This window comes from Hyla sarda, chromosome 10 (assembly GCF_029499605.1).
Source record: "Hyla sarda isolate aHylSar1 chromosome 10, aHylSar1.hap1, whole genome shotgun sequence".
NCBI lineage: Eukaryota > Metazoa > Chordata > Amphibia > Anura > Hylidae > Hyla > Hyla sarda.
In genome coordinates, this window is record NC_079198.1 from 128918448 (window position 1) to 128945677 (window position 27230).

At 39.7% G+C, this 27230-nt stretch overlaps 1 protein-coding gene across 2 annotated transcripts in view; it reads right to left on the reverse strand.

Moving 5' to 3' along the window:
- The window catches only part of DISP3 (dispatched RND transporter family member 3), a 170648-nt gene that overhangs the window by 136742 nt on the left and 6676 nt on the right, over nt 1-27230 (reverse strand). Inside the window, exon 1 of one of the 2 annotated variants that reach the window (XM_056544642.1) lies at nt 15811-16178. The exons of the other annotated variant lie outside the window; for it this stretch is intronic. The gene's annotated coding sequence lies outside the window, so the exon portion shown is untranslated. Of the gene's footprint in view, nt 1-15810; nt 16179-27230 lie in introns of those variants that run through there. 2 annotated transcript variants of the gene reach the window in all.

Below are 27230 nucleotides of genomic sequence, written 5' to 3' on the forward strand. Positions count from 1 at the left end.
GAGAAGTGTGGTGGAAGGACTAAAAGCGCAACTGTCACCAATTTATCCCCCACAGACTACTACTGTTGAAAACAAATGCAATGCAGCCAAACCTTTAGCTGCGCTTTTCCATACTTTATCAGCCCAAAAATCCTATTTTTATGCCGGTCAACAACAGTCGGATAGGCGTGGCTGGGGTTCACAATGCCCCGTTGCCACCACACCTATTCTCTCTACGTCAGTGCTGGGACTGCTGTGTCTTACACACAGAGATCCCATGCACCCCTTATGTCCCAGACTTGCACATGGCCCAGCATGACTTCACAGAGCGAGCGCTCACTCCATCTGTGAATGCTCGCTCCAGCTGTCTGACACCTCTATGCACACAGTGGCGTCAGGTTAAATTTATGCAGATATGGAGAATTTTTGAAGGGATCACAAACTTAAAAAAAACACAGCATATACACACTACACCAGCAGAATAGTGAGAACAGCTGTAGTGTATTATACAGCATATAACTCAGGATCAGTACAGGATAAGTAATGTAATGTATGTACACAGTGACCCCCACCAGCAGAATAGTGAGTACAGCTCTGGAGTATAATACAGGATATAACTCATGATCAGTACAGGATAAGTAATGTAATGTATATACACAGTGACCCCACCAGCAGAATAGTGAGTGCAGCTCTGGAGTATAATACAGGATATAACTCAGGATCAGTACAGGATAAGTAATGTAATGTATATACACAGTGACCCCACCAGCAGAATAGTGAGTGCAGCTCTGGAGTATAATACAGGATATAACTCAGGATCAGTACAGGATAAGCAATGTATGTACACAGTGACCTCACCAGCAGAATAGTGAGTACAGCTCTGGAGTATAATACAGGATATAACTCAGGATCAGTACAGGAGAAGCAATGCATGTACACAATGACCCTCACCAGCAGAATAGTGAGTGCAGCTCTGGAGTATAATACAGGATGTAACTAAAGAATGCAAGATAAGTTATATATATTTGAAGGTTACATAGAATTTTTTTCTGTATAATGGTTAGGACTATACTAATAATCATATTAATGGTTTAAAAAAAAAAAAAAAAAACAATGACACACAATCTTTTATTTTCTTTGTGTAGCTCAATAGAAGGAGCAGACGCACAACATTCACGTGTTTCATGCACCAGGACGGATGTCATAATGGACACATTGTCAATCCTAACCTGACTTCAAGGCTTAACACATATCCATATTTTCTATTATGTCAAAAATAAATTATTAAGTGCTTGTAGCACTACCAGGGCCATGGACAACACAGGAAAATGCAGCTAATTGAATATTGACCAGCAACGTACCAGTCCATTAGATGTTCAATGAACACAGCGCACATTGTTCAGCGCGGTCAATATACGGCATTACGAAAGGTTCTGGCAGGGTAGTCGAGCACTTTAACCGCGCTAACAGGGCATTATCAATAGAAAATAAATTTTTATCCTCAATGTGAAACACTATATTCCTTTTAGCTACGGGAAAACTCTCGAAATGTATGGAAGTGACCTTCTTGATTCAGGTAACTATAGTCTTCAACATGCGGCCTTTCGTATGTCGCAGAACTGCAACATCCAGCATGCTCTGGGGGCATGTTGTGAGTTGTAGTCAACATATTACGAGGTTGTAGTTTGGCTTCTGAGAACTGTATGGGGACGGGGAGGAGACGGGGCATCACCGTCGATCTCTTGGTCGACGCTACGCGCCATAACGCTCACTATGAGCGCTAATGGCGGCACCACGTTAGGGAGATCTCGGGGGGTCCCAGCGGTCGGACCCCCCACGATCAAACACTTATCCCCTATCTTGTAGATAGGGGATAAGTGTATATTGAGCTGCAGTTGTCCTTTAAGACTTGGAGAAAACTATTTAAAGGGGTTGTCTAGGATTAAAGGGGTTATCGACCATAAGGTGATTTTAGTAAGTACCTGCCAGACAGTAATGGAAATGCTTATGAAGGATCCGCGCTTGTCTTGGGGCTAAATGGCTATGTTGTGAGATTACCATACAGTGGGGATCAAAAGTTTGGGCGCCCCAGGTAAAAATTTGTATTAATGTGCATAAAGAAGCCAAGAAAAGATGGAAAAATCTCCAAAAGGCATCAAATTACAGATCAGACATTCTTATATGTCAACAAAAGTTAGATTTTATTTCCATCATTTACACTTTCAAAATAACAGAAAACAAAAAAATGGTGTCTGCAAAAGTTTGGACACCCTGCAGAATTTATAGCATGCACTTCCCCCTTTGCAAAGCTGAGACCTGCCAGTGTCATGGATTGTTCTCAATCATCATCTGGGAAGACCAGGTAATGTCAATCTCATAGGTTTTAAATGCCCAGACTCATCTGACCTTGCCCCAACAATCAGCACCATGGGTTCTTCTAAGCAGTTGTCTAGATATCTGAAACTAAAAATAGTTGACGCTCACAAAGCTTGAGAAGGCTATAAGAAGATAGCAAAACGTTTTCAGATGTCAATATCCTCTTTTCAGAATGTAATTAAGAAATGACAGTCATCAAGAACAGTGGAAGTTAAAGCAAGATCTGGAAGACCAAGAAAAATATCAGACAGAACAGCTCGCAGGATTGTGAGAAAAACAATTCAAAACCCACGTTTGACTGCACAATCCCTCCAGAAAGATCTGGCAGACACTGGAGTTGTGGTACACTATTCCACTATAAAGAGATACTTGTACAAATATGGTCTTCATGGAAGAGTGATCAGAAGAAAACCTCTTCTACATCCTCACAACAAAAATCTGCGTTTGAACTTTGCAAATGAACATATAGACAAGCCTGATGCATTTTGGAAACAAGTTCTGTGGACTGATGAGTTTAAAATTGAACTTTTTGGCCGGAATGAGCAAAGGTACGTTTGGAGAAGAAGGGGAATAGAATTTAATGAAAAGAACCTCTGTCCAACTGTTAAGCATGGGGGTGGATCAATCATGCTTTGGGGTTGTATTGCAGCCAGTGGCAAAGGGAACATCTCACGAGTAGAAGGAAAAATGGATTCAATAACATTTCACCAAATTTTGGATGCTAACTTGATGCCATCTGTGAAAAAGCTACAGTTAAAGAGAGGATGGCTTCTACAAATGGATAATGATCCTAAACACACCTCAAAATCCACGGGGGATTACATCAAGAGGCGTAAACTGAAGGTTTTGCCATGGCCTTCACAATCTCCTGACCTCAACATAATTGAAAATCTATGGAGAGACCTTAAAAGAACAGTACGTGACAGACAGCCCAGAAATCTCAAAGAACTGGAAGACTTTTGTAAGGAAGAATGGGCAAAGATACCTCAAACAAGAATTGAAAGACTCTTGGCTGGCTACAAAAAGCGTTTACAAACTGTGATACTTGCCAAAGGGGGCAGTGCATGCTATAAATTCTGCAGGGTGCCCAAACTTTTGCAGACGCCATTTTTTGCTTAATGTTATTTTGAAAGTGTAAATGATGGAAATAAAATCTAACTTTTGTTGACATATTATAAGAATGTCTAATCTGTAATTTTATGCCTTTTTGAGATTTTTCCTTCTTTCTTTGGCTTCTTTATGCACATTAATAAAAAATTTTTACCTGGGGTGCACAAACTTTTGATCCCCACTGTAACACTGAGGCTATATTTTTGTGAACTGGGTATTTCCTGTTGGATTTAGTTCTCAAACTACTAGGGGTGTGAATCGCCAAGAATTTGGCGATTCGATTCGAATCGCGATACCAGTGTGGCGATTCGATATATCGCGATATATCGCGATACCGTCTAGGTGACGATACATCGCGATATATCGCCCACCTGGGAGCATTCATAGATCCCAATAGACGCCGCTGTCAGCTTTGACAGCGGCGATCTAGTACTCCGGTGCGCACTTTTCTCATGTTATCCCGTCCGGGCTGCAAAATAAAATAAAACGCACTTTATCTTACCTGCCAACGAGCCCCCAGAGCTCCGGTACAGGTGTTCGGTCCCCGGGCTGTTTTCTTCTTACTTCCTGTTAGTCCGGCACGTCACATGGAGCTTCAGCCTATCACCAGCGGAGGCGGGACATCGCTGCGGCCAGTGATAGGCTGAAGCTCCATGTGACGTGCCGGACTAACAGGAAGTAAGAAGAATACAGCCCGGGGACCCAACACCTGTACCGGAGTGTACCGGAGCTCCGCGGGCTCGTTGGCAGGTAAGATAAAGTGCGTTTTATTAAAAATTCCACATCCCTAAAAGAATCGATTCAAAAATATTTTGAATCGATTCTGTATCGGCAAATGAAAAATCGCGATTATCGCGAGAATCGATTTTTTCTTACATCCCTACAAACTACACATCCCATAGTTCCATTCTTGTAAGTTTGAGGTAACTTTCATCCTTCCCACACATCAGCCACCTCATCCATTGAAACACAAATGAGCTGCATTCCATTCCAAAAGACCAGTGTTTTCTAACCTACAGCTGTTGCAAAATGATCTCTCTCCCCCTCAGCAGTTGCTCCACCCATTGAAGCAGACAGGCTCCCTGTCATCATCTGACAAGTGATGTCATGTTTTGACGCACTGCAACCTGGGAAGACCTGAGACCTGAGTCAATTTGTATGCTGTTAAAAATAAATATTTTGGGCAAAATCCCATAAGAATTGCGAGAACACCATGAAACACAGGTACAGACACTATATTATGGACTAGCTTTACAGCCCCTGTAACATAGTCAAATAAAAAAAATCCTGGAATACCCCTTTAAGAAGGTATTGCACCACTCTTGTGTGCAGAATGTATCTGGAACGCCATCAGAAATAAATAGGGCTGAGGTGCAATACCACAAACAGCCCATAGAGACGAGTGGTGTTATTTCGAATGAAAAAGAAGACTCCCTTTTCATGTTCTTACCCCTGAACCCCTTTATAGGATAGTCTTGCAGGTTCCCCTCTTTTACTATAACAATGAGCAGAGCTGGCCCGGGCCGATGTCACTACAAATCTGCATATATCCTTTATTGTGGTCGATGCCCATTAATATGCACTCAGAGCACTGCCAGGAGAGAAAATTGAAGACTCTTTAAGACACTGGCAGAAATTTAAAAGATTATGTATCAATTTATATGCATGTTACATTTTTAATTCACTTTATATTCATTACTTCTACCAATAATTGCATATTGTCACTCATTTTTCTGTTCGCCCTTGAATTCTAAAACAAGGTAATAAGAGGGAATGACTGTAACCTTAAAAGCATAAAATACAGATATCTACCGTGCTGCAATAAAGGAAAAAAAAACTTAAAGGGGTTCTCCACTTTAGACAATCACTTCTGGTTATAATTGTCCCCCAACTATGAACTGACTACATGAAATCACAGTGATCAGCTGTAATCTGCTAGGAAATCTGGCAATGAGTGTTCAATTTCCCTGCTGCACATCCAGAGGGGAAATTAAAGGGGTACTCCGGTTCATTTTGTTCAGAAAGCTCAACGCTGGAGGTCGAGATCCTGATGTCACAGCCCTGCCCCCTCCATTCATGTCCTCCCATAGACATGAATAGAGGGGGTGTGGCGTGAAGACACAAGGGGGCGTGGCCGTGACTTCATGATTACTGCAGCAGGAACCCGGAGATCATGTGGGCCCCAGCAGTGGGACCCCCGCAATCAGACATCTTATCCTTTGGATAGGGGATAAAATGTCAAGCAGTGGAGTACCCCTTTAAGTATAACATGTGCCTAATAAAACCAACAGGATATCTGTGTAATGGATGACCATGCTGAGTCCTCCAGGGAGATATAGTAGCTCTTTGTATCCACTCTACCCTTGGCTAATAAATAAGGGTTTTCAATGTTGGATACTCCCCCCTCCGCCACTGTAAACTCCTAGTAGGGTAGTACAGAATATATTTCACAACCAGACATAATTTTATACTCCATGTACACAGTGTCACTGTGCAAACTGCAACTTCTCCAATAAGTAATATAACCAATATCTTAATGATATGTATTTAGCTATCCAGAAGAAATTTGCCAATAACATCTTCACTTTAGCTGGCCTAACTGTAAACCCCATCGCGGTCCCATTTATTTATTTTTTTTAGATACTGAACCATACCCACTGTTTTTATGGTCCAATGTTGTATAATTCATTACATTGTTATAAAAAAAAAAGTACTATTATTATTATAATTTTTTTTTATTATTTGCATTACAAAAGAAAGAAGTGTCAGGATGCTGGAGGTCATTCCCTTTCATTAAGATCCACTCACATGTAATAGGAAAAGGTGAGAGTGATATAAAAATGCATTAAAAAAAAATCACAGAACTGGTGTATATGGCTTCATAAATCCCCCCCCCCCCCCCCCCCCCCCAAGTTTTTTTTATTTTTTATTTATTTATGTATTTATTTATTTATTTTTACTTGTACAACACATGCAGCCCAAAATGTATGAAAAATTTTTATAATCCAAAAATAAAACCAGCTACGTGCACAGACAAAGGTGTTAAAATGACAAAATGATTGACATCCCATCTGTAGCAGGTCACATCCTCCCATTTCATGTCCAGAAGCCAAAGTCACATCCCCCCCTTGTCACATCTTCCCCATTTTATGTCCACACCCTCTTGCCACATTTGCCCCATTAATGTTGTCCCGGGGTAACATAAACACGGGGGAAACATAAAAAAAAACATGATACTCACCTAGCCCCGGTTCCCTGTAGGTCTGCCGCAGACCTCGTTCTCCTCCATGCAGTCCGGTGTCTTATGGGACTTACAGGACCTTCCTGCTCAGCCAGTTATTGGCCTGACACATGACAACACTGCAGCCACTGAATGGTTGAGCGGAAAAGGTCCAGGAATCAGCAGATTGTTGGTAGCACAGACCTACAGGGACCAGGGGCTGGGTGAGTATTAGGTTTTTGATGTTTCCCCCGCACCCCTAGTATTAATTAGGACAGTGTTTTCCAACCAGCATGCCTCCACCTGTTGCAATACTACAACTCCAAGCATGCCCGGACAGCCTTTGGCTGTCCGGGCATGCTGGGAGTTGTAGTTTTGCAACAGTTGGAGGCCCCCTGGTTGGGAAACACTGACAGCGTTAAAATTAATGTGGTGGTTTGTGTAATATGGTGCCAGGCAGCCATCGCTGGTAATCGCACATGTTCCCAGGGGGTCATATCAATATATCGCAATGTGATCGCAATATATATCGTGCAGCCCAACTACTTAATGAAAATAAAAAATAGCGCACCCCCAAAGAGCCAATCTCAGGGCCCCCCAGCTATTAGCTGTAATCTGCAGGGAACCGTCATAAAGTGTTTATATCCCTGCAGCGCCCCCCCCCCCCCCCCCCCCCCAGGTCCTCTAGAGATAGATGCCGCGCTGTCAGGCTACGCTGGGAGTGAACACCACCCTCCCCCACATGCATATATTTTTTGGACTCTAGTAAAGCAAAAAAGCACAATAATAAAAATCCTCCGGATGCTCCTGTCGGGATGATGAAGAGGTATTTAGGGTTTGTCCCAGACTCCCGTGATTGCCTTCACTATATAATGATTCTCACTGTAGACGCAGGAAATAACTAGAGAACTTTAGAAATCCAGAGAACTAGTCAATTTGTAGTTTTTTTTTTTTTTACTTCTTTTATTTGAGCTTTAGTGTTTTTTATACCATATTATTTTCCCATATTTCAGATTTTTGTGTTACCTGAGCAGCTGGATATACATGAAATCAGGAGATATGATACTATTCCATGTAGTGCTACAACCGCTCCGGTTATTGCAAACATACATCAGGTCACATGACACATCAGAGCGGCACACAATGTACCACTCATTGTACCGCGCCATACTATGAAGGTATTCTGTATGCTTGTACAGAGCCGTAAATCTGCCATTTGCACGAGTCCTTATATTCGCAAGCAAAAACTGCAACTCTATAATCCTAATCCTAGGACCATAGCGCTTGGGTTTTACACCAGCTGGAGGGACTGAAGACCGACCTGTGGAAGCCAAAGACCATCTACAAGATCATCATGGCTAAAGACTTGCTGGAGCTTGTTCCAGGGCTCCTTGAGGGCACGGCAGGGACTGTTTGGACCAATGTGGCTTCTGCAAGGCTAATCATGGAAATAGACCTTGTCTGCCATCCAGGTAGGAATATCTCCGGTACTGCCCCGGTGCCCCTATGTGGAGGAAACATCTTTGAACGTCTTTTGGCAGTGCCCCTTTGCACAGGCTCCATTGAACGTCATGGAACTCGAACTTAGAAACTCTGTACCCAGGAACAGCTTATCATGCTTTACGGACTCTTCCCTGGGGTTCAAGACGTGGAGGCCATCCAGAAGGCCTGGAGCCTGAACTGTTTAAAGGGGTTGTGCGCTGCCCTGCCTTTCGGAGCTCCGCTCGCAGCGTACGGAAGTTCATTACTCCGAACGCTGTGTGCGGGCTTCCGAGTTCGCGGCCGCCCCCTCGTGATGTCACGCCCGGCCCCTCGTGACGTCACGCTTGCCCCCTCAACAAAAGTCTACGGGAAGGGGGCGCGACCGCTGTCACGCCCCCTTCCCATAGACTTTCGTTGAGGGGGCAGGCGTGACGTCACGAGGGGCCGGGCGTGACATCACGAGGGGGCGGCCGCAAACAAGGAAGCCCACACACAGCATTCGGAGTAATGAACTTCCAGACGCTGCGAGCGGAGCTCCGAAAGGCAGGGCAGCGCACAACCCCTTTAAAGGAGAACATGTCTGTCAAGGACTGCCACAGGTTGATCCACAGCCTGCTGAGAGGCTATGCCATCTTGGACAGTCCGGACGTCAATAAAGAAGAGGAGTGAAGACACTCTACTTACCGATGTCCCCCTGAAGTTATTGCTAAGTAGTTATGGCATGTGATGCCCCCCTTCCCTACCCCCATAGTTCCCATGCCCCTCCCCGATCACAGATTGTAATGTTTGGTTGTCAATAATAATAGCTCTATGGACATAGAAAGATTGATACTAGGGTGTTGGAACTGTGACCACTTGGGGAACCAGAAGAAGTGACCCTTTTAGGTGCCAGAGTGAAGGTAAACTCTATAGTTATGGCTGTAAAACTGGCGCTTGGGTGTTTGAACTATGGACACTTGAAGAACCAGAAGAATTAAAGGGGTATTCTGGCCATAGACATCTTATCCCCTATCCAAAGGTGGGACCCCTTGCGATCTCTGCAGCCCCCGCATTCTATGCTCTATGTCTTGGAAAGCTCTGTGTTTTTGGGACTGGAGACAAGATGCCACGCCCCCTCCATTTATGTCTATTGGGGCCGTTACGCCCCAGCGGGTCCCCGCAATTAGACATCTTATTCCCTATCCTTTGGATAGGGGATAAGATATCTATGGCCGGAATACCCCTTTAAGCACTGACCCTTTTTAGTGCCTGCAGGACAGGAAACTCTATTATTGTTACTCTAAAACCATAGATGAAGATTGGCGCTCCGGTGTTGGATCTATGAACATTTGGGGAATCTGACGAATTGGGCAGTGACTTCTAGGTGCCAGTAGGATGACAAATACACATAGTGATAGGTCAAAGACCATAGCAGACTAATGTTAGGGTATTAGGACTAAGGACACTTAAAGGGGTTATCCAGGAAAAAAAACTTTTAACCCCTTAAGGACTCAGGGTTTTTCCGTTTTTGCACTTTCGTTTTTTCCTCCTTACCTTTTAAAAATCATAACCCTTTCAATTTTCCACCTAAAAATCCATATTATGGCTTATTTTTTGCGTCGCCAATTCTACTTTGCAGTGACATTAGTCATTTTACTCAAAAATGCACGGCGAAACGGGAAAAAAAATCATTGTGCGACAAAATCGAAAAAAAAAACGCCATTTTGTAACTTTTGGGGGCTTCCGTTTCTACGCAGTGCATATTTCGGTAAAAATTACACCTTATCATTATTCTGTAGGTCCATACGGTTAAAATGATACCCTACTTATATAGGTTTGATTTTGTCGCACTTCTGGAAAAAATCATAACTACATGCAGGAAAATTTATCCGTTTAAAAATGTCATCTTCTGACCCCTATAACTTTTTTATTTTTCCACGTATGAGGACTAATTTTTTGCGCCGTGATCTGAAGTTTTTATCGGTATGATTTTTGTTTTGATCGGACTTTTTGATCACTTTTTATTCATTTTTTAATGGTATAAAAAGTGACCAAAATACGCTTTTTTTGCCTTTTTTAATTTTTTTGCGCGTACGCCATTGACCGTACGGCTTAATTAATGATATATTTTTATAGTTCGGACATTTACGCACGCGGCGATACCACATATGTTTATTTTTTATTTTTTTTACACTGTTTTATTTTTTTTATGGGAAAAGGGGGGTGATTCAAACTTTTATTAGGGAAGGGGTTAAATGACCTTTATTAACACTTTTTTTTAACATTTTTTTTGCAGTGTTATAGGTCCCATAGGGACCTATAACACTGCACACACTGATCTCCTATGCTGATCACTGGCGTGTATTAACACGCCTGTGATCAGCATTATCGGCGCTTGACTGCTCCTGCCTGGATCTCAGGCACGGAGCAGTCATTCGTCGATCGGACACCGAGGAGGCAGGTAAGGGCCCTCACGGTGTCCGATCAGCTGTTCAGGCCGCCGCGATTTCACCGCGGCGGTCCCGAACAGCCCGACTGAGCAGCCGGGTCACTTTCACTTTCACTTTAGAAGCGGCGGTCAGATTTGACCGCCGCTTCTAAAGGGTTAATACCGCACATCGCCGCGATCGGCGATGTGTGGTATTAGCCGCGGGTTCCGGCCGTTGATTAGCGCCGGGACCGACGCGATATGATGCGGGATCGCGGCGAGATCCCGCTTTATATCGCGGGAGCCAGCGCAGGACGTAAATATACGTCCTGCGTCGTTAAGGGGTTAAATATATATATATATCAACTGGCTCCAGAAAGTTAAACATATTTGTAAATTACTTCTATTAAATAATCTTAATCCTTTCAGTACTTATGATAGCTGAAGTTGAGTTGCTCTTTTCGGTCTAAGTCCTCTCTGATGACACCTGTCTCGGGAACTGTCCAAAGTAGAAGCAAATCCCCATAGCAAACCTCTTCTACTCTGTGCAGTTCCCGAGACAGAGATGTCAGCAGAGAGCACTGTTGCCAGACAGAAAAGAACAACTCTACTTCAGCAGCTGATAATTATTGGAAGGATTAAGATTTTTAATGGAAGTAATTTACAAATCTGTTTAACTTTCTGGAGCCAGTTGATATAAAAAAAAATTTTGTTTTTTTTCCTGGAATACCCCTTTAAGGAAACAAAGAAAAGAAGCAATTACTCTTAAGTACCTGTAGGGTGGAAGACTCTATAGACATAATTCTAAGTCCATAGGTGATTTGTACTTGGGCATAAGAACTGTAGACATTTCAGGGACCATAAGAATTGAGCACTAACCCTTTTAGGTGCCAGTAAGATGGCAACACTATAGTAATGGCTGTAAGACAATTAAAGATTGATTTGGCATTTGGGTTTTATAACTAAAACACACACAACTAAAAGAATCGTGTAGTAACTTTTAGGTGCCAGTAGGATAGCAGACTTTATAGTTATAGCTCTAAGACTATAGCAAATTGGTGCTTTGGTGTTTGAGCTATGGACACTAAGAATCGAAAGAATAGATCACTGACCCCTCGGGTACAAGTAGGATGGCACAGTCTTTAGTCACATTTCTAAGACCACAGAAGACTGGAATTTGGGTTTCAGAATTATGGACACTTGAGCCAGAAGGTTGTGGCACCAACCCTTGTAGAACCCTGGCACACTGACACTTAGGTATAAGAACTATCAAGTTAATAGTATCAACATCTGACACTGATATTTAAAGGGGTACTCCGGCGGAAAACTTTTTTTTTTTTTATCAACTGGTGCCAGAAAGTTGAACAGATTTGTAAATAACTGCTATTAAAGAATTGTTATCCTTCTAGTACTTATTAGCTGCAGAATACTACAGAGGAAATTCTTTACTTTTTGGAATACAGAGCTCTCTGCTGACATCACGAGCACAGTGCTCTCTGCTAACATCTCTGTCCATTTTAGGAACTGTCCAGAGTAGGAGAAAATCCCCATAGCAAACATATGCTGCTCTGGACAGTTCCTAAAATGGACAGAGATGTCAGCAGAGAGCACAGTGCTCATGATGTCAGCAGAGAGCTCTGTGTTCCAAAAGAAAAGAATTTCCTCTGTAGTATTCAGCAGCTAATAAGTACTGGAAGGATTAAGATTTTTTAATAGAAGTAATTTACAAATCTGTTTAACTTTCTGGCACCAAAAAAAAAAAAAATTTCCACCGTAGTGGACCTTTAAAGTCTCTCTATTTCACAACACTTGGGGTCCTGGAACAATGGCGTAATGCCACAAGGCACGATGAACACATATACGTTGGAGAAGATCATACCCAATAATGGTGGATCTTAAACTAAAATAGTCTTTTTTTAATTTCCTGATACAGTACCACCCTTGTCTGTTGGTAGTGATCAGACGTGAATAATACCTGACACAGCCTATGGGCAAAGGTGGCGCTGTTTCTACCTAAAAAACAAAACAACCAACCTGTATATATTTATTATTCACATTGTTTACGTACAAGACACTGAGAAGCCACCACTCAGTGATTTATAAAGCAGTAAATGTAATGTACAGATCTGACGCCATCATAGGTTCATTTACATTAGAAAAGACTCAGAGATAAGCAAAGTGAAGCCGATCCCAACCTTGTGAGTAGATACAGAGCGCCCGCCCGATGACCTCATATCATCCTCATATGTAAGGAAACACTACAAGTACATCACTGCCCCGATCCACAGAACATCTGTCTACATCAGTGTTTCCCAACCAGGGTGCCTCCAGCTGTTGTAAAACTACTGCACCCTGGTTGGGAAATACTGGTCTACAAGACCTGTCAGGCATCAGGAACGGACGATGACATCACGATTATTTATACTATTAGAAATATGTATTTGTTCACTTCCAACATGCATGATATTGATGACATCACAGCCTATTAGCAAAGGCTTATATACATGATATTGATGACATCACAGCCTATTAGCAAAGGCTTATATACATATCGATGACATCACTGCCTATTAGAAAAGGCTTTTATACATCATATCGATGACATCACTGTCTATTAGCAAAGGCTTATATACATCATATCGATGACATCACTGCCTATTAGAAAAGGCTTTTATACATCATATCGATGACATCACTGTCTATTAGCAAAGGCTTATATACATCATATCGATGACATCACAACCTATTAGAAAAGGCTTATATACATCATATCGATGACATCACTGTCTATTAGCAAAGGCTTATATACATCATATCGATGACATCACTGCCTATTAGAAAAGGCTTATATACATCATATTGACGACATCACTGTCTATTAGCAAAGGTTTATATACATCATATCGATGACATCACAACCTATTAGAAAAGGCTTATATACATCAAATCGATTACATCACTGCCTATTAGAAAAGGCTTATATACATCATATCGATGACATCACTGCCTATAAGCAAAGGCTTAGATACATCATATCGATTACCTCACTGCCTATTAGAAAAGGCTTATATACATCATATTGATGACATCACAACCTATTGGAAAAGGCTTATATACATCATATCGATGGCATCACTGCCTATTAGAAAAGGCTTATATACATCATATTGATGACATCACTGCCTATTAGAAAAGGCTTTTATACATATGGATGACATCACTGCCTATTAGCAAAGGCTTTTATACATCATATCAATGACATCACTGCCTATAAGTAAAGGCTTTTATACATCATATCGATGACATCACTGCCTATTAGAAAAGGCTTATATACATATGGATGACATCACTGCCTATTAGCAAAGGCTTTTATACATCATATCAATGACATCACTGCCTATTAGCAAAAGCTTATATACATCATATTGATTACCTCACTGCCTATTAGCAAAAGCGTATATACATCATATCAATGACATCACTGCTTATTAGCAAAAGCTTATTTACATCATATCGACATCACTGTCTATTAAAAAAAGGCTTTCATACATCATATCGATGACATCACAACCTATTAGAAAAGGCTTTTATACATCATATCGATGACATCACTGCCTATTAGAAAAGGCTTATATACATCATATCGATGACATCACTGCCTATTAGAAAAGGCTTATATACATCATATCGATGACATCACTGTCTATTAGAAAAGGCTTATATACATCATATCGATGACATCACTGTCTATTAGAAAAGGCTTATATACATCATATCGATGACATCACTACCTATTAGAAAAGGCTTATATACATCATATGGATGACATCATTAATATTACTTATTAGCAAAGGCATTTATACATCATATCGATGACATCACTCAGTATACAAATAAGCTTTATACAGCATATTGATGACATCACTGTCTATTAGAAAAGGCTTATATACATCATATCGATGACATCACTGCCTATTAGAAAAGGCTTATATACATCATATGGATGACATCATTACCTATTAGAAAAGGCTTTCATACATCATATCGATGACATCATTAATATTACTTATTAGCAAAGGCATTTATACATCATATCGATGACATCACTCAGTATACAAATAAGCTTTATACATCATATTGATGACATCACTGTCTATAAAAATAAACTTTATACATCACACCAAAGACATCACAGCCCAAGGCTGCCCAGGAGTGCTAGGAGTTGTGGTTTTGCAACAGCTGGAGGCACTCTGGTCTAAGCAGGAGGACCCCATGTGGTGATCATATTGTGCGAGGGGTCTCCTGTAATAAGCCCACCACGCAGTGTCCAGCTTTCTGAGATCTTTGGAGAATTTATCAGCAAGCACTCAAATTTGAGGCAGCTCCTCCGGAGGCGAAATAAAGTATTACACATTAGTTAGTAATGTTTCCCAACCCATGGCTCTTTTGCTTTTCGAAACACTACATCTCCCAGCATGCTCTGATAATTATTGCTCCGGACCCCAGTTGTGATCTGTGGTGTAATTTAGCAGCAAGTGATCAAATTCCCAGCAGCACCTCCGCAGGTGAAATAAAGTATTACATTCATTTAATGCAGTATATAGATATTTCCCAACCAGGCTGCCTCTAGCTGTTGCCAAGCTACAACTCTCATCATACCCGGACAGCCAAAGGCTGTCCGGGTTATGATGGGAGTTGAAGTTTGGCAACAGTTGGAGTCACCTTGGTCAGGAAACACTGTCCTAAGTAATAATAGCTGTTGCAAAACTACAATTCCCAGCATTCCCAGACAGTTATTGGAAAATTAAAATTCCCAGCATGCCCAGACAGCCAAAGGCTGTTGCAGAACTACAATATCCAGCATGCCCGGACAATTGTTACAAAAACACAATACCCAGCATTGGTGCAAAACTACGATTCTAAGCATACCCAAACAGCCAACGGCTGTCCGGACTTGCTGGAAGTTGTCGTTTTGCAACAGCTGGAGGCACACTGGTTTGAAAACACTGCAGTATATAATGCTCCAGTTGTTGCAAAACTACCAACTCCCAGCATGGAAGCAGTCAGGGCATATTGGGAGTTGTAGTTCACAAAAGAACAACCCTCAGAGTTGTAAGAGCCACAGGTCGGGGGAAAATTGCTTCAAGTTATAGTTAACGGTTGGTTGTCAAGGTAGAGAATGTCCAGACAATGAAAGGGTTAAGCCCACAGTTTCCCCCCCCCCTAAAGCCGTTACCTATGGATGTACTGTATCTGCGGAGAGTCTTCTGTATGTGCGGGAGGATGCAGCCGGCACAATGAAGCTGCTTTTCCAGGACAAAGGCTTCCGTCACAGCCACATGGGAGCCGGACAAAGAGCTTGGGCGCTTGTATGGCAGGGGGGGAGCGGGCACGCTGGCACGCTGGCTCCCAGAACTTGGTGTTAATTGCAAAGGCTAAAAATGCGATTATGAGGGTAATGAGCGAGAGGTGCCGAGAGGAGAGACTGGCAGAGCATTAATATGCATGTCACTGGGCACCAAGACACCAGCTCTGCATCCTCTCCACATCCTGCTAATGCACGCCACCGCGGGGGGAATGAGGTCAGGCGCCGGATTACACCGGGGAGGACGTGGGCACCGCGCCCGGTCAGGATGGGGTCAGAGAGCTCGTTTTTACAGGGGGGGGGGGGGCACAGCTTACGGGAGAGAGATGAGACTGCCTGTGACTTGATGTCAGGACGATTCGTGATGAAACGAATGCCATTTGCACAGGCGGCGGGTCCACTTCCAGGAAAGTACCCGGGCACTGCCAGCCTGGGGATCCCTACAGTGACTGGAGAATGAGGGCACTGTGCACATCTGAATAACCGGAGCCCAGGGGAACAGATGCCACATCCGGAGACTTTATTTTCTATTTATTTTACTGATACTTTTTGTATTCTTTTGTATTGTATTATTTTGTATTTCTATTTATTTTACTGATACTTTTTGTATTCTTTTGTATTGTATTCTTTTTTATTTCTATTTATTTTACTGATACTTTTTGTATTCTTTTGTATTGTATTCTTTTTTATTTCTATTTATTTTGCTGATACTTTTTGTATTCTTTTGTATTGTATTCTTTCGTATTGTACTAGGTACTTTATACTGTTACAATTACTAAAACATGATATTGAAATATTATATTCGAAGACATTTCGTTGATACAATGTAGAGTGATACAATTTATATTGATCCATGTATACTGAAACATTATATGGGTGTTTCCCAACCATCGTGCCTCCAGCTGTTGCAAAACTACAACTCCCAGCATGTCCGATTGTAATGATACAATTTATAGTGATACTTTTATATTGTTACAATTTTTACTGATAAATTAAATGCTAAAACATGATATTGAAATATTATATTCTAAGACATTTCGTTGATACAATGTAGAGTGATACCATTTAGATCGATAAAATGTATACTGATATATTACATCAATGTTTCCCAACCAGTGCACCGCCAGCTGTTGCAAAACTACAACGCCCAGCATGCCCGGACAGCCAAAGGCTGTCCGGGCATGCTGGGAGTTATAGTTTTGCAACTGGGAGTTATAGTTTTGCAACTATTTATATTGAAACACTATATTGATACAATGTATTCTGATATACAGGGTGGACCATTTATAGGGATACACCTTAATAAAATGGGAATGGTTGGGGATATTAACTTCCTGTTTGTGGCACATTAGTATATGTGAGGGGGGAAACTTTTCAAGATGGGTGGTGACCATGGCGGCCATTTTGAAGTCGGACATTTTGAATCCAACTTTAGTTTTTTCAATAGGAAGAGGGTCATGCGACACATCAAACTTATTGGGAATTTCACAAGAAAAACAATGATGTGCTTGGTTTTAACATAACTTTATTCTTTCATGAGTTATTTACAAGTTTCTGACCACTTATAAAATGTGTTCAATGTGCTGCCCATTGTGTTGGATTGTCAATGCAACCCTCTTCTCTATATACTGCTATATACTACTATATACACCGCAGGAGAAATGCTAGCACAGGCTTCCAGTATCCGTATACAATGCTATTTACTACTATATACACCGCAGGAGAAATGCTAGCACAGGCTTCCAGTATCCGTTGTTTCAGGTGCTGCAGAATGGGCAAAACAAAAATGCGAACAGGACCCTCAGTTTACGCAGAAGATTTTGTTCAGTGATGAGGAAACTTTTATGTGAATGGTGAAGTTAACAAACAAAACCACCGCTATTGGTCTGACACTAACCCACATTGAATAGATCCCTCCAAGACTGTTGGAACACAAAAATTGATGGTCTGGTGTGGTATATGGGGTACAAAGATAGTGGGGCCATTCTTCATCAATGGAAACCTCAAGGCCACTGGATATGTGAAATTGCTCCATGATGATGTGTTTCCCTCTTTATGTCCTGAAGCTGCACGTTCCCTGAGTTTTTCCAGCAAGATGGTGACCACCACATTATGGGTGTCAGGTCCGAGCATTCCTAGATGTACAGTTTCCTGGAAAGTGGATTGGTCATAGTGGGCCAGTTGAGGTCTCCCGATCTGACCCCCTTAGACTTTTATCTTTGGGGTCATCTGAAGGCAATTGTCTATGCTGTGAAGATACGAGATGTGCAGCACCTGAAACTACGGATACTGGAAGCCTGTGCTGGCATTTCTCCTGCGGTGTATATAGTAGTATATAGCAGTGTATACGGATACTGGAAGCCTGTGCTAGCATTTCTCCTGCGGTGTATATAGTAGTATATAGCAGTGTATATGGATACTGGAAGCCTGTGCTAGCATTTCTCCTGCGGTGTATATAGTAGTATATAGCAGTGTATACGGATACTGGAAGCCTGTGCTAGCATTTCTCCTGTGGTGTATATAGTAGTATATAGCAGTGTATACGGATACTGGAAGCCTGTGCTAGCATTTCTCCTGCGGTGTATATAGTAGTATATAGCAGTGTATATGGATACTGGAAGCCTATGCTAGCATTTCTCCTGCGGTGTATATAGTAGTATATAGCAGTGTATACGGATACTGGAAGCCTGTGCTGGCATTTCTCCTGTGGTGTATATAGTAGTATATTGCAGTGTATACGGATACTGGAAGCCTGTGCTAGCATTTCTCCTGCGGTGTATATAGTAGTATATAGCAGTGTATACGATACTGGAAGCCTGTGCTAGCATTTCTCCTGCAGTGTATATAGTAGTATATAGCAATATATAGAGAAGAGGGTTGCATTGACAATCCAACACAATGGGCAGCACATTGAACACATTTTATAAGTGGTCAGAAACTTGTAAATAACTCATGAAAGAATAAAGTTACGTTAAAACCAAGAACATCATTGTTTTTCTTGTGAAATTCCCAATAAGTTTGATGTGTCACATGACCCTCTTCCTATTGAAAAAACTAAAGTTGGATTCAAAATGGCCGACTTCAAAATGGCCGCCATGGTCACCACCCATCTTGAAAAGTTTCCCCTCCTCACATATAGTAATGTGCCACAAACAGGAAGTTAATATCCCCAACCATTCCCATTTTATTAAGGTGTATCGATAGAAATGGCCCACCCTGTATTATATCAGTATTTCCCAACCAGGGTGCCTCCAGCTGTTGCAGAACTACAACTCTCAACATGTCTGGACTGATTATACTGATGCACTACACTGATACAATTTCTAGCGATACTATATATGGTCAGTTTATACTGGTACATTAAATGCTAAAACATGATAGTGAAATAATATAGTCTAAGATGTTGATACAATGTATAGTGATACAAATTATATTGATACATTATATTGATACAGTGTATACTGATACCATTATATCAGTGTTAATGGCTCCTGTTTGAACTTGTTATTAGTATAAAAGACAACTGTCCACAACCTCAAACAGTCACACTCCAAACTCCACTATGGCCAAGTCCAAAGAACTGTCGAAGGACACCAGAAACAAAATTGTAGACCTGCACCAGGTTGGGAAGACTGAATCTGCAATAGGCAAGCAGCTTGGTGTGAAAAAATCAACTGTAGGAGCAATTATTAGAAAGTGGAAGACATACAGGACCACTGATAATCTCCCTCGATCTGGGGCTCCACGCAAGATCTTACACCGTGGTGTCAAAATGACCACAAGAATGGTGAGCAAAAATCCAAGAACCACACGGGGGACCTAGTGAATGACCTGCAGAGAGCTGGGACCAAAGTAACAAAGGCTACCATCAGTAACACACTGATCATGCACTGATCAAATCATGCAGTGCCAGACGTGTCCCCCCTGCTTAAGCCAGTACATGTCCGGGCCCGTCTGAAGTTTGCCAGAGAGAATTTGGATGATCGAGAAGAGTATTGGGAGAATGTCATATGGTCAGATGAAACCAAAGTAGAACTTTTTGGTAAAAACTCAACTCGTCATGTTTGGAGGAGAAAGAATGCTGAGTTGAATCCAAAGAACACCATACCTACTGTGAAGTAGGACCAGGATGACTGATCCATGTAAAGGAAAGAATGAATGGGGCCATGTATCATGATATTTTGAGTGAAAACCTCCTTCCATCGGCAAGGGCATTGAAGCTGAAACGTGGCTGGGTCTTTCAGCATGACAATGATTCCAAACACACCGCCGGGCAATGAAGGAGTGACTTCGTAAGAAGCATTTCAAGGTCCTGGAGTGGCCCAGCCAGTCTCTTAATCTTAACCCCATAGAAAACCTTTGGAGGGAGTTGAAAGTCTGTGTTGCCCAGCGACAGCCCCAAAACATCACTGCTCTAGAGGAGATCTGCATGGAGGAATGGGCCAAAATACCAGCAACAGTGTGTGAAAACCTTGTGAAGACATATAGAAAACATGTGACCTCTGTCATTGCCAACAAAGGGGATATAACAAAGTATTGAGACAAACTTTTGTTATTGACCAAATACTTATTTTCCACCATAATTTGCAAATAAATTCTTTAAAAATCAGACAATGTGATTTTATGGATATTTTTCTCATTCTGTCTCTCATAGTTGAGGTTATAACCTATGATGATAATTACAGCCTCTCATCTTTTCATGTGGGAGAACTTACACAATTGGTGGCTGACTAAATACTTTTTTGCCCCACTGTATATGTATATTCTGACATATTATATACAGAGACTATATACTGACATATTATATGCAGAGACTATATACTGACATATTATATACAGAGACTATATACTGATATATTATATACAGAGACTATATACTGACATATTATATGCAGAGACTATATACTGTTATATTCTATACAGAGACTATATACTGTTATATTATATACAGAGACTATATACTGACATATTATATACAGAGACTATATATTGTTATATTATATACAGAGACTATATACTGTTATATTATATACAGAGACTATATACTGACATATTATATACAGAGACTATATACTGTTATATTATATACAGAGACTATATACTGTTATATTATATACAGAGACTATATACTGACATATTATATACAGAGACTATATACTGACATATTATATACAGAGACTATATACTGACATATTATATACAGAGACTATATACTGACATATTATATACAGAGACTATATACTGACATATTATATACAGAGACTATATACTGTTATATTATATACAGAGACTACATACTGTTATATTATATACAGAGACTATATACTGTTATATTATATACAGAGACTATATACTGACATATTATATACAGAGACTATATACTGATATATTATATACAGAGACTATATACTGACATATTATATGCAGAGACTATATACTGTTATATTCTATACAGAGACTATATACTGTTATATTATATACAGAGACTATATACTGTTATATTATATACAGAGACTATATACTGACATATTATATACAGAGACTATATACTGACATATTATATACAGAGACTATATACTGTTATATTATATACAGAGACTATATACTGTTATATTATATACAGAGACTATATACTGATATATTATATACAGAGACTATATACTGACATATTATATACAGAGACTATATACTGACATATTATATACAGAGACTATATACTGTTATATTATATACAGAGACTATATACTGTTATATTATATACAGAGACTATATACTGTTATATTATATACAGAGACTATATACTGACATATTATATACAGAGACTATATACTGTTATATTTTATACAGAGACTATATACTGTTATATTATATACAGAGACTATATACTGTTATATTATATACAGAGACTATATACTGACATATTATATACAGAGACTATATACTGACATATTATATACAGAGACTATATACTGTTATATTATATACAGAGACTATATACTGATATATTATATACAGAGACTATATACTGTTATATTATATACAGAGACTATATACTGTTATATTATATACAGAGACTATATACTGACATATTATATACAGAGACTATATACTGACATATTATATACAGAGACTATATACTGACATATTATATACAGAGACTATATACTGACATATTATATACAGAGACTATATACTGATATATTACAGTATATACAGAGACTATATACTGTTATATTATATACAGAGACTATATACTGATATATTACAGTATATACAGAGACTATATACTGATATATTATATACAGAGACTATATACTGATATATTATATACAGAGATAATATACTGTTATATTATATACAGAGACTATATACTGATATATTATATACAGAGACTATATACTGATATATTATATACAGAGACTATATACTGATATATTATATACAGAGACTATATACTGATATATTATATACAGAGACTATATACTGACATATTATATACAGAGACTATATACTGACATATTACAGTATATACAGAGACTATATACCCCGGGGTATTATACTGAGCATTATATCCTGAGATATTGTATCTAGAGGCAATAGGTTGGATCGTTGTATAATATTCCTATCGATCACATATAGGAGATTGTGTGTAATGGGGGGGGGGGGTTCATTGTTAATATTGGGGCAGCAGAAGATCTCAGGATCTGCCCCTCTATAATGCAGGGTGGGCTCTTCCCCCCCCAACCCCCCCCCCCACTATAACATGTGGCTCTGTAGACAAAGAAACTGCACTTTCCACAGCACCAACTTCCAGCGGCTCCGACTCCATGTGACGTGATACATCCCCCCCCCCGGAGAGGAGAATAGGCTGAATACCCCCCCCGACCAATATACATTCACTTGTACATATATCACCCTAAAATGCCCCTATAGTTATACAAACACAACACCCCCGCTCCTGGGATATCACGGCCCTATAACTCTTCCCCTATACACGTGCGGCTCCAGGGTTCAGCAGCTGTTATAGGAGCATGTGACACAAGTGTATACAGGGGGTAATATATGTATACGGGCAGGTGAGTGTATGTACAGGGTAAAGGGGGAAATATACATACCCCACTGACCATGTCTACATCATAAATATATATATATATATACACACACACACTACACTGCCCATATATACATCTTATACATATACATACCCCACTGCCCATATATATATATATATATATATATATATATATATATATTACACTGCACATATATACATCTTATACATATACATATACTACACTACATATATATATATACACACACATCTTATACATATAGCTATACATCCTATAAACATTATATATATATATACACACACACTACACTGTGCATGTCTACATCTTATACATGGAAAAAAGAATGATATATAATAGCTGATATATAAAGAACCAGTCCTCAAGAGACAGTGCGGAAGGGAAGAAAAAAAAGGGGATAATAGAAAAAGAGAAAAAAGAGAAAAAGAAGGAGAGAAAAGAATGAAAGAGACAGATTGGATGGAAGAGATACCGTAATTCATCCCATCTGTATCTTTTATTCTTTTCTCTCCTTCTTCTTCTCCTTTTTCTTTTTCTATTATCCCTTTTTTCTTCCCTTCCGCACTGTCTCTTGGGGACTGGTTCTTTATATATAATTATTTCTCCCGTATACTACTAGATCTCTTGGGATATAGACCTATCCAGCTAACATCAGGACAGTAAGATAAGTGACCTACACAATGTATTCCTATAACATCCCATATATACAGGATCCCCTATAACCTTACACATACATATACATTCAGTTACCTCCAAACTCATTATACACAATGTATTCCTATAACATCCCATATATACAGGATCCCCTATAACCTTACACATACATATACATTCAGTTACCTCCAATCTCATTATACACAGTGTATTCCTATAACATCCCATATATACAGGATCCCCTATAACCTTACACATACATATACATTCAGTTACCTCCAATCTCATTATACACAATGTATTCCTATAACATCCCATATATACAGGAATCCCCTATAACCTTACACATACGTATACATTCAGTTACCTCCAAACTCATTATACACAATGTATTCCTATAACATCCCATATATACAGGATCCCCTATAACCTTACACATACATATACATTCAGTTACCTCCAAACTCATTATACACAATGTATTCCTATAACATCCCATATATACAGGATCCCCTATAACCTTACACATACGTATACATTCAGTTACCTCCAAACTCATTATACACAATGTATTCCTATAACATCCCATATATACAGGATCCCCTATAACCTTACACATACATATACATTCAGTTACCTCCAAACTCATTATACACAATGTATTCCTATAACATCCCATATATACAGGATCCCCTATAACCTTACACATACATATACATTCAGTTACCTCCAATCTCATTATACACAGTGTATTCCTATAACATCCCATATATACAGGATCCCCTATAACCTTACACATACATATACATTCAGTTACCTCCAATCTCATTATACACAGTGTATTCCTATAACATCCCATATATACAGGATCCCCTATAACCTTACACATACATATACATTCAGTTACCTCCAAACTCATTATACACAATGTATTCCTATAACATCCCATATATACAGGAATCCCCTATAACCTTACACATACGTATACATTCAGTTACCTCCAAACTCATTATACACAATGTATTCCTATAACATCCCATATATACAGGATCCCCTATAACCTTACACATACATATACATTCAGTTACCTCCAATCTCATTATACACAATGTATTCCTATAACATCCCATATATACAGGAATCCCCTATAACCTTACACATACATATACATTCAGTTACCTCCAAACTCATTATACACAATGTATTCCTATAACATCCCATATATACAGGATCCCCTATAACCTTACACATACATATACATTCAGTTACCTCCAAACTCATTATACACAATGTATTCCTATAACATCCCATATATACAGGAATCCCCTATAAAAAAACACTGCCCTATAGCTTTATTCATACACTTATTTATAATTACACTTACCACCTATTCCATCATAGATGCATAGTACAGAGTACACACATACAATATAGTGAGGCTTATACTGTCATACACACATTGTTATCCTAATACCTACACACACTTATAGTTACCCCTATACTGTCATACACACACATTGTTACCCTTATACCTACACACACTTATAGTTACCCCTATACTGTCATACACACATTGTTATCCTAATACCTACACAAACTTATAGTTACCCCTATACTGTCATACACACATTGTTATCCTAATACCTACACACACTTATAGTTACCCCTATACTGTCATACACACACATTGTTACCCTTATACCTACACACACTTATAGTTACCCCTATACTGTCATACACACACATTGTTACCCTTATACCTACACACACTAATAGTTACTCCTATACTGTCATACACACACATTGTTACCCTTATACCTACACACACTAATAGTTACCCCTATACTGTCATACACACACATTGTTACCCTTATACCTACACACACTTATAGTTACCCCTATACTGTCATACACACACATTGTTACCCTTATACCTACACACACTTATAGTTACCCCTATACTGTCATACACACACATTGTTACCCTTATACCTACACACACTTATAGTTACCCCTTTACTGTCATACACACACATTGTTACCCTTATACCTACACACACTTATAGTTACCCCTATACTGTCATACACACACATTGTTACCCTTATACCTACACACACTTATAGTTACCCCTATACTGTCATACACACACATTGTTACCCTTATACCTACACACACTTATAGTTACCCCTATACTGTCATACACACACATTGTTACCCTTATACCTACACACACTTACCCCTATACTGTCATACACACACATTATTACCCTTATACCTACACACACTTATAGTTACCCCTATACTTTCATACACACACATTGTTACCCTTATACCTACACACACTAATAGTTACTCCTTTACTGTCATACACACACATTGTTACCCTTATACCTACACACACTTATAGTTACCCCTATACTTTCATACACACACATTGTTACCCTTATACCTACACACACTTATAGTTACCCCTATACTGTCATACACACATTTGTTACCTTTATACCTACACACACTTATAGTTACCCCTATACTGTCATACACACATTGTTACCCTAATACCTACACACACTTATAGTTACCCCTATACTGTCATACACACAAATTGTTACCCTTATACCTACATACACTTATAGTTACCCCTATACTGTCATACACACACATTGTTACCCTTACACCTACACACACTTATAGTTACCCCTATACTGTCATACACACACATTGTTACCCTTATACCTACACACACTAATAGTTACCCCTATACAGTCATACACACACATTGTTACCCTTATACCTACACACACTTATAGTTACCCCTATACTTTCATACACACACATTGTTACCCTTATACCTACACACACTTAGAGTTACCCCTATACTGTCATACACACATTGTTACCCCTATACCTACACACACTTATAGTTACCCCTGTACTTTCATACACACACATTGTTACCCTTATACCTACACACACTTATAGTTACCCCTATACTGTCATACACACACATTGTTACCCTTATACCTACACAAACTTATAGTTACCCCTATACTGTCATACACACACATTGTTACCCTTATACCTACACACACTTATAGTTACCCCTATACTGTCATACACACACATTGTTACCCTTATACCTACACACACTTATAGTTACCCCTATACTGTCATACACACAGTTACCCTTATACCTACACACACTTATAGTTACCCCTATACTGTCATACACACACATTGTTACCCTTATACCTACACACACTTATAGTTACCCCTATACTGTCATACACACACATTGTTACCCTTATACCTACACACACTTATAGTTACCCCTATATTTTCATACACACACATTGTTACCCTTATACCTACACACACTTGTACATACAGAGTACACACACACACATACAATATAGTTAGGCTTATACTCTCATACAGCACACAAACCACACACACTTATATTTACCCCTATACTTTCATACACACACACTGTTACCCTTATACCTACACACACTTATAGTTACCCCTATACTGTCATACACACA